This window comes from Podarcis tiliguerta (assembly GCF_965153285.1).
Source record: "Podarcis tiliguerta genome assembly, chromosome: 16".
Lineage (NCBI taxonomy): Eukaryota > Metazoa > Chordata > Lepidosauria > Squamata > Lacertidae > Podarcis > Podarcis tiliguerta.
The window spans coordinates 28501714-28511896 of NC_139549.1; the positions used below are offsets into that span (position 1 = coordinate 28501714).

The following is a 10183-nucleotide window of genomic DNA, read 5'->3' on the forward strand; positions in this document are numbered from 1 at the left end:
TTTAATAAAAAAAATCATTTATGCAAATCTGGGTGCATTTGCATGACGGGGGCATTCCCCAACCCCAGAGGACTTAAGAAAGCAAAGGGTGAGGTCCCAGCCAGTTGCTTTTGTGTTTGAGAAAGCCCCTCACCATGGCCTGGAGTCTGTTTTTCCTGGCCCTTCTCAGTTACTGTTCAGGTAAGGATGCAAACAGGTAACCTCATGTAGACCTGAGAGATAAAACCAAAATTACTTGTAGTGTTTACTTATTATGGAAACTTAAAGCTCCAGTGATATTTGAGAAGACAGAGCATGGAGAGTCATGCATTTCTTTTTCTTTTTCAAAAGGTGCCAATTCACAGCCAACAGTGACTCAGACAGGCTCCCAGTCTGTGTCCCTGGGCCAAACTGCGAAACTCTCCTGCTCTAAAAGTAGTGGTGGTAACTGGGACAACTTTGAGTGGCATCAACAGAAACCTGGACAGGCTCCTCGCTTTGTGCTGTATCACATCAGACACAGGGGAGAAGGGATCCCAGATCGGTTCATTGGTTCACTCTCTGGGAACACTGGCTATTTAACCATCTCCAACATCCAGGCTGAAGATGAGGCAGTTTATCACTGTGCTGTCAGGGAGCGCACTGGTAGTAGGAAGTTCCACAGTGATACAATCTGATGGGGAACTGAGACAAAAACCTTTTCTCTTCTGCCCTGCCACAACGAAACCTGAGTTCCTCAAGAGCAGAGTTGGGCTGAATCTGCTCAGACTGTTTTTGACAAGAATGTAGAGTGATATCAGATTATTTAGACACAGGAATGCATTGAGAGAAATGGTGTCACCGTAAATATCTGGCACAGCTCACCAATAAATTGCAGCCCTCAGTTCTTAACTCTCTCTTCCCCCATTTCCAGTGAAGGCATTCCCAGTTAGCGTACGGCAACAAAGAGGGGAATTTGAGACTGCATGACAAAGTGAGAAGCTTAAGGGTTTTGATGATGGTCTTGGCATTTGGGGACTATGCCTCACACACATTCCCCATGAAAGGTTGGCTCTTTCAGGGTATTTTTTAAACAGCTCCTTAATGCAAATCAGTTCTTTTGTTTTGGACTTTATTATTGGACATTTGCATTCCCAGTAGAAAAGCCAATGAAGGCACAGGAATGGATTTGCATGAATCCTCAGCTCTAGGGGTTTTAAGCAAGGGGAGGGCGAAGTCCCAGCCAGTTCCCCATTTGACTCAGAAAACCTCCCTCCTTTGGAGAGTCCACCATGGCCCCAGCTCTGCTTTTCCTGGCTCTTCTCAGTTACTGTTCAGGTAAGGAGGCAAAGAGATAATCTTAGGTAAGTTGTCAGAGCTGGCTCCAGGTCCCAGCTCACAGAGGACCAACGTTAGCCGGTAGTAATGTACAAAGGTCTTTATTGAAGTACAGTTTCCATTTTCAAGCCGGAGCGCCCCAGCTCTACGTCTAGGGTTTAGACCGGCGAAGCTCCATCTGAATCTCCGCCCCCTGTACACCAGTTTAAGATTCTAGCCTTACTCCACCTCTTCCGTCTCTCCTTTCTCCTCTGGGTTCTGCTACCCCCCGGGGTTCCTTCCTTCCTGGATTCTTCTGACGCTGACGTTGACCCCCCTGACTCCTCCCGCTCTTTTCGGCGGGCTTTGGGACCTGGCTCCCTATCCGGGCTGCCAACTGCGCCGCCCTCCTGTACATTTGAACTTGGCACGCGCGCCCAGCCTTCAACCTTCCTCTCGACCGTTTCCTCGCTCCCCGATGGAGGCGTGGCCAATCCTGACTCATGTCCTCCCGCTGGCAGTGCGCCGCCTGATCCCGATGCCTGGGACTCCTCCCCCCTACTGCACTCTGGTGTGGACGCTGGTCCTGATTTCCGACTGCTGCTCTCTGAGTCCCCTCTGGCCCCTTCTTCCTGGGGTGCCCCCCTAGGCACCCCCCTTGCTCTGACCATGGGCGCACCTTTCTGTGAATCTTCCGATTCGCTGGAAAGACTCAGAGACCTCGGACCGCTGTCATCGCTAACATTTCCTTCGGACTCCTCCCCCTCGCTCTCTATTTCCTCCCTTTCTTGTGCCTCTGCTCCTGAACCCCTGACATAAGTGTAAGAGACAACAACAAGAAGAAGAATCTAAGATGGTTATCAAAGAAACATATTGCTTCTGCAGTATTGGGGAGCACAGAGGATCAAAGTATTTGATTTTCCTTTTTTGCAAGGTGTCACTTCACAGCCAGCCTTGTCTCAGCCAGTCTCCCAGTCTGTGTCCCCGGGTGAAACTGTGAAACTCTCCTGCTCTCAAAATAGTGGTGGTAGCTGGAGCAGGTTTCATTGGAATCAACAGATAGATACCTGGGCAGGTTCCTCACTTTGTTCTCCAACATCCAGGCTGAGGTAGTTTGCTACTGTGGTGCCTGAGAGTATGATAACAACATGTTTCGCGGTGGTCCAATCTGATGGGGAACTGAGACAAAAACCTTTGCTCTTCCAATCCGGAGTGAAGAATGAAGAGCTCATTTTCTCTGTGCCTTAAGATCTTTCAAAGTCTCAAGCCAAAGGGCTTTGCACTCACTTCTGTGGCTGCCAACTTTTGCTGACAATTAAGAAAATATCCTCCTCTAATATTTAGTTGATCTCTGATATTAAATGGTTATCTTTTTACTGTATGATTTATGTCTGATTGCGGCATGATTTACCCCATGTGACATGTTTTTTCCTGAATAGTGGGGTATAAATATTTTAAAACAAATAAATAATATGGTAGGACTTACACACACACCCAGCCAACCAACCATCCATGAGTCCACACAGTCTGTTGTGATGCTGAAGGGAACAAATGATGAAGAGGAAAGTTACTCTGTCTTTTTCTGTCTGTTTCTGTAAAGGTGTCCATTCACAGCCAGCGGTCATTCAGCCAGACTCCCAGTCTGTGTCTCTGGGCCAGACGACTAAACTCCCCTGCTCCAAAAGTAGTGGGAGTTTGGACAGCTTTTACTGGTATCAACAGAAACCCAGAGACGCTCCTCGTTTTGTGCTCTATGGTGCCGACAAGAGGGGAGAAGGGATCCCGGACCGGTTCATGGGCTCTTCCTCTGGGAACACTGGCTATTTAACCATCTCCAACATCCAGGCTGAAGATGAGGCAGTTTATTTCTGTGTTGACTGGGAGGCCACCAGTAGTATCATGTTTCACAGTGATACAACTTAATGGGGAACTGAGACAAAAACCTGTTCCCTTCCTCCCCAGAGTGCAGAAGGGACTAGATCACTGGAGCTTCATTCATCTGTGCCAGAATATCTTTTGATATCTAGATTTGTAAGGCTCAGTGAGGCCATTTGGGCTCTGACACATTACAATGGCAGGACCACCCACCCACCAACCAACTGCCCCAGCAATCTGTACCCCCATTAGAAAATGAATTTTCCCAAAAATCTTGATGGATCTTTTCTTATTCCTATTTTGCTCCTTAATTTCATTGATTACTCACTTGTCACCTGAAGATCTCCAAGAGACAGTACAAAGTTACACAGTACACAACACCTTGGGGTGGGGGAAAGTAGGGGGGATCATATGATACATTAATGCTGATAAGGAAAAATTTTGGGGTGTGAATTTACTCCGCTGCCCAGTTCATCGGCTGCCAGTCCTCATGGGTCTCCCCAGCCAGCAAAAGAAGGATTCTCCAGTCAAGTTAAAGAAGCAAATAGCAGTCAGTAGACCTGATCTTTAAGGGACGCGGGTGGCGCTGTGGGTAAAAGCCTTAGCGCCTAGGGCTGGCCGATCGAAAGGTCGGCGGTTCGAATCCCCGCGGCGGGGTGCGCTCCCGTTGTTCGGTCCCAGCGCCTGCCAACCTAGCAGTTCGAAAGCACCCCCGGGGGCAAGTAGATAAATAGGGACCGCTTACTAGCGGGAAGGTAAACGGCATTCCGTGTGTGGCTCTGGCTCGCCAGAGCAGTGATGTCACGCTGGCCACGTGATCCGGAAGTGTCTGCGGACAGCGCTGGCCCCCAGCCTCTTGAGTGAGATGGGCGCACAACCCTAGAGTCTGTCAAGACTGGCCCGTACGGGCAGGGGTACCTTTACCTTTACCTTAGACCTGATCTTTATTTCTTGCAAGAAGGTTCAAACACACACAGAGTAGGAACCCTGAGCATGGGGTTGCGTGAACTTTTAAGACCCCTCCCCATTTCCCATAATACATTTTCCAACAGCATCATCGAAACATCACAAATATGTCACAAAGTAGGAGTGTTTGGCGTGTAGAAACATGAGCCCATCACACCCACCCCTGTCAATAACTCCCCATTCCCTGCACCTTTTAACCAACCTCTTCCTCAAAGAACAATAAAAGTATTTACACATCTCCCTAGCTGCAAGGCTTTCCTGAGCTCCTCCTTTGAAAGGATCAGGATTCAATCCTCCATCTGGATGGATTTCTGTCTGGGGTTTGTGCTGCCCTTGATCACCTCCTCTTGTGAGGCTAAGTTCACACCTTATGGAGGGGCAAGGAGTACGTGACTGTCAGGGCTGGCTCCTGGTCCCAGCTCACAGAGGACCAACGCTGGCTGGTATTTATGTACAAAAGTCTTTATTGAAGTACAGTTTCCATTTCCACGCCGCAGCGCTCCATCCCTACGTCTAAACTTTAGACCGGCGAAGCTCCCTCTGAGTCCCCGCCCCCTGTACACCAGTTTAAGACTCTAGCTTTACTCCACCTCTTCTTTCTCCTCTGGGTCCTGTTGCCCTCCGGGGCCCCTGTCTCCCTGGATTCCTCTGAGGCTGACGATGACGACCCCCCTGACTCCTCCCGCTCTCTTCTGCGGGCTTTAGGACCTGGCTCTCTTCCCGGGCTGCCCACTGTGCCTCCCTCCTGTACATTTGAACTTGGCGCGCGCGCGCGTTTAACTTTCCTGATGACCGTTTCCTCACTCCCCGACGGAGGTGTGGTCAATCCTGCCTCATGTTCTCCTGCTGGCAGCGCTCCACCTGATCCCGATGCCTGGGACTCCTCCCCCCTACTGCCCTCTGGGGGGGACGCGGGCCCTGATTTCCAACTGCTACTCTCTGAGTCTCCTCTGGCCCCTTCTTCCCGAGGTGTCCCCCTGGGCACTCCCCTTGCCCTGACCATGGGGGCCCCTTTCTGTGAATCCTCCGAGTCACTGGAGAGACTCAGAGACCTCGGACTACTGTCGTCGCTGACATTTCCTTCAGACTCCTCCCCCTCGCTCTCCGTTTCCTCCCTCTCCTGTGACTCTGCTCCTGAACCCCTGACAGTGACCTTATGCTTAAGGGATTCTGGAGGCAGGGGGAGCCCTGGATTCCCCTCTTCCAGAGGAGACATCAGCCTTTGGAACCAAGGAAATCCGCCAAACTGTTGAATTTGGGCGATTATTTGATTCCATATGGGAATGTCAGAGTTCCATACGTGGTCTCCGCTAATTGCTACAATTTTATAGACTGCTTTTCTGAGCCTCTTTGCTGTTGTCTATGTATGGCGCTTGTGTCATTGACCTGGCCTTAGTTCGAGGCTGTGGTGGGGACTTGGGATTTGGGAGGAGTCGTTTAACTGCCCCCCCCCCCATTCCTGGTTTTAACAACACAGTGATATTTCATATAACATAACATCGATTAAAAAACACGCTCAAATAATAAACAAAGCAATCATCAGCCCCATTAATGAATAAACAAAAATAAATAAAAGCTCAACTTTCCCTCGTCCAAAAAACATTCACATCAAACAAATTTCGCCCCTTTAATCTTTCCACCCTACCCAGAGTCAGGTGTGGAGGGCAGCTGTTGCAAATTGGGGGGGGGGGGGGTCTCAGCAGGGGGTGAGCACCTGCTCCCCCTTCTGTTTTAAAAAGGAGCAATTCTCACATATCATATACATGATCATTAGACAATATATAGTACAGTGGTACCTCGGGTTAAGTACTTAATTCGTTCCGGAGGTCAGTACTTAACCTGAAACTGTTCTTAACCTGAAGCACCACTTTAGCTAATAGGGCCTCCTGCTGCCGCCGCGGCGCTGGAGCCCGATTTCTGTTCTTATCCTGAAGCAAAGTTCTTAACCTAACCTAAGGTAATATTTCTGGGTTAGCTGAGTCTGTAACCTGAAGCGTATGTAACCCGAGGTACCACTGTATGTATCTACAGGGGCGAAATGATGATGATGATGATGAGGATGAGGATGATTTAGTTATTTATGTCCAGCCCATCCGGCTGGGTTTCCCCAGCCACTCTGGGCAGCTTACAACACATAAAATAATTCTAAAATGTACATAGCCACTTGGGGGGGGGGGAGACACGAGGCATGTGAATGAGCCCAGCCTCTCAAAGGCGAGGCTGCGATTGCAGGGCACAAGGCTGTTGCATCCTTTGCGAGGCATGTTTCCATGGTGGGAAACGTTCGCTGTGTACAAGACAAGACCCAGTCTCATTTTTTTTAAAAAAAAAATCATTTATGCAAATCTGGGTGCATTTGCATAAAGGGGGACATTCCCCAGCCCTAGAGGACTTAAGAAAGCAAAGGGTGAGGTCCCAGCCAGTTGCTTTTGTGTTTGAGAAAGCCCCTCACCATGGCCTGGAGTCTGTTTTTCCTGGCCCTTCTCAGTTACTGTTCAGGTAAGGATGCAAACAGGTAACCTCATGTAGACCTGAGAGATAAAACCAAAATTACTTGTAGGTTTTATTTATTATGGAAACCTAAAGTTCCAGTGATATTTGAGAAGACAGAGGATGGAGAGTCATGCTTTTCTTTTTCTTTTTCAAAAGGTGCCAATTCACAGCCAACAGTGACTCAGACAGGCTCCCAGTCTGTGTCCCTGGGCCAAACTGCGAAACTCTCCTGCTCTAAAAGTAGTGGTAGCTGGGACAGCTTTGCCTGGTATCAACAGAAACCTGGACAGGCTCCTCGCTTTGTATCGTATGGCTCCAGCAGGGGAGAAGGGATCCCAGATCGGTTCACTGGCTCTCAATCCGGGAACACTGGCTCTTTAACCATCTCCAACACCCAGGCTGAAGATGAGGCCGTTTATTACTGTGGTGCCTGGGAGTACACTGGTGGTAGAAAGTTCCACAGTGATACAATCTGATGGGGAACTGAGACAAAAACCTTTTCTCTTCTGCCCTGCCACAACGAAACCTGAGTTCCTTGAGAGCAGAGTTGGGCCTGAATGAGCTCAGACCGTTTTTGTCAAGAATGTAGAGTGATCTCAGATTATTTAGACACGAGAATATATTTAGAGAAATGGCCTCGCTGTAAACATCTGACACAGCTCAGCAATAAACTGCAGCCCTCAGTTCGTAATTCTCCTTGATGGCTAGGTCAAAGCTCAACAACTTTGCCAAAAAACAATCCTCAACCTTTGTGTAATAATAGCTGGGTTGTTGTTGTTTTTTATTTCTTTGCAAACAAGTCACAATGAATGTTCAAAAAGCAGTAACCTAGTCCAATATTCCTCTTCTCTTTCCAGAATCTCAAGATCTTTCCCACCAACTGCTGCTTGATCTATTTATCTTGGGTGCAAGGAACTGGACCTTCCACATGCAAGTCACATCCTTTGCCATTAAACTTCCATACCCCTTTATCCCTCTTCCCTTGAGATATCTCCATCAGCCTTGATAAGGAAGAATTATCCTGCTTCTTCCTTAAGGTCATCCTCTACCAGACAAGCACCATTGCTAATATTATTTTTAAATCTCCTTTCTGCTAAAGTATTATATTGCATCTCATTTTGATATTGCATTTTGTATTCTCAGAAGAGAGACAAAGTTCTAACACAGCCAATGAACATGGGATGTCCATGAAAGGACCATTCATCAGCTCTGGGGAGATATAAGAAAGGAAAATGTCATGTCCCACCCAGCTTCCTGTTAGAGTCAACATGCTCGTTAAATGTATTCTAATTGTTTCTTTTATGTCTTAGGAAATTCACATTGTAATGCAATAAAAGGCAATATGTAAGAAATGAAACAAGCAATGAAAATACAATTAAACGTGTAGCACCTAACACAGCACATTACAATTACTATAAGAGGCAGGAAAATTATTAAGCACCCATCCTTAAGACCCTAGGCAATTTGATATGCAAAACTCGCAGACTTAACATATAGAATAAGAGAACAAGGAGAACATACATACATCTATTGAATATATGGGGAATAATTGTGTATAGCTGAAAACACTGGCAGCATTTAGATAAATTCAGCAGTGTAAACAAGTTTTGATGGATGCAATAATGGAATACTGAATGGTATAGTTTTTGTAAAATATGCAGGGATTTATGATATGTAAAGTGAACCATGGAAAGAAAAGAAGGGAAGTCATTGATATCTTAAGGATGTAAAATGAGTAATTTTAAATTATTTACAACCCACTTGGAAATTGCCCAGGGTCTTATATATAGAAACTTTGCCATGGAAATCTCAGTGTGTCTGGCTGTTGATAGAGCTGCAAACTCTGCAGTCCTTTCTTTAATTTGTAGGGGGCGATGTAGGTCCACTTATACCAGATTTAGCAAAAATTATATGTCCAGCTGTCCTTTGTCAACAACAAATTGTCACTGTTTTTTGTGTTGAATATATGCTATATGGTAATTTATGGACCTAATAGGTATCTAAAGCCATTTGCACATGCAGAATTTCCTCTAATTGTTTTGGGGGCCCCCAAGAGAGTGGTGCCCTAAGCTATAGCTTGTTTAGCTTATACAGTGGTGCCTCGCAAGACGCAATTCGTTCTGCGAGTTTTTTCGTCTTGTGAATTTTTTCGTCTTGTGAAGCACCACTGTGCATTGACGGTTTCCCATAGGAATGCATTGGCGGTTTTTTAAAAAAGGCGCAAGACGTTTTCGTCTTGTGAAGCAAGCCCATAGGGAAATTCGTCTTGCGCAGCAACTCAAAAAACGAAAAACTCTTTCGTCCTGCAAGTTATTCGTCTTGCGAGGCATTCGTCTTGTGAGGTACCCCTGTACTGTACGTAAATCCAGCACTGAACTCAAGTGCCTGAACACAACTTTGTCTGCCTTATAATACTCTTGGGGTTAAAAATTACATTTATGTATGCTATTACGGCTGCCCGAATGGTGTACGCCCAGAAATGGAAAGAAGAAACAGTTCCAATAAAATGTGACTGGCAACTAGAGAGCCAGTGTGGTGTAGTGGTTAAGAGCGGTGGACTCGTAATCTGGTGAACTGGGTTCGATTCCCCGCTCCTCCACATGCAGCTGCTGGGTGACCTTGGGCCAGTCACACTTCTCTGAAGTCTCTCAGCCCCACTCACCTCACAGAGTGTTTGTTGTCGAGGAGGAAGGGAAAGGAGAATGTTAGCCGCTTTGAGACTCCATTGGGTAGTGATAAAGCGGGATATCAAATCCAAACTAAAATTGATGGAGTACGCAGAAATGGCGAAACTTACCGGAAGAGTAAGAGAACCAGATGACAGACTTTTTAGAAGAGAATGGGAAAAAATGGTTGAATATATGAATATGTATTAAAAACATTAGCAGGACTGGAACAAACATGTGCAGTAAGAAACAATTAAAAGGGAAGATAAAGAAGAAGAGTTTGGATTTGATATCCCGCCTTTCACTCCCCTTCAGGAGTCTCAAAGCGGCTAACATTCTCCTTTCCCTTCCTCCCCCACAACAAACACTCTGTGAGGTGAGTGGGGCTGAGAGACTTCAGAGAAGTGTGACTAGCCCAAGGTCACCCAGCAGCTGCATGTGGAGGAGCAGAGACGCGAACCCGGTTCACCAGATAACGAGACTACCGCTCTTAACCACTACACCACTACACAGCAAAATAAGTAACAGATTGGTTTTGTGCAGATTTATTTTTGTTGTTAAAATAATTGTAAAATGTGAAAATGGAAAATAAAATTTTATATACCAGATTTTTTCATGTATAAGAACCTATTTTGGGAGACTAAATATAATGAAAATGAGGGGAGGTGGACTGTTGCTGGGGGTTGGCAAAGTGGGCAGCCGCTCCCTCCGGAAACGCTCCCTAGAGCGTGGGCCGCCAACCAGCTGGCTGATGGACATGCAGTCGTCCCCCCCATGCCACTATCCATGTATAGGATGACCCCTGTTTTTGACATGATTTTTGAGTCAAAAAACCACATCTAATACATGGGAAAAAAATATATATTAGAACCTCCCCCAAAATAGACATTCTGAGCTTTTGGAACCGT

At 46.6% G+C, this 10183-nt stretch overlaps 1 long non-coding RNA gene across 1 annotated transcript; it reads left to right on the top strand.

Annotated features, from left to right (window-relative positions):
- The first annotated feature begins 1149 nt into the window (after positions 1-1149).
- Positions 1150-3160, top strand: LOC310666764. Its single transcript, XR_014506020.1, has 2 exons — positions 1150-1296; positions 2876-3160. It is a non-coding gene; the product is annotated as an uncharacterized lncRNA (long non-coding RNA).
- Positions 3161-10183: the final 7023 nt, after the last annotated feature.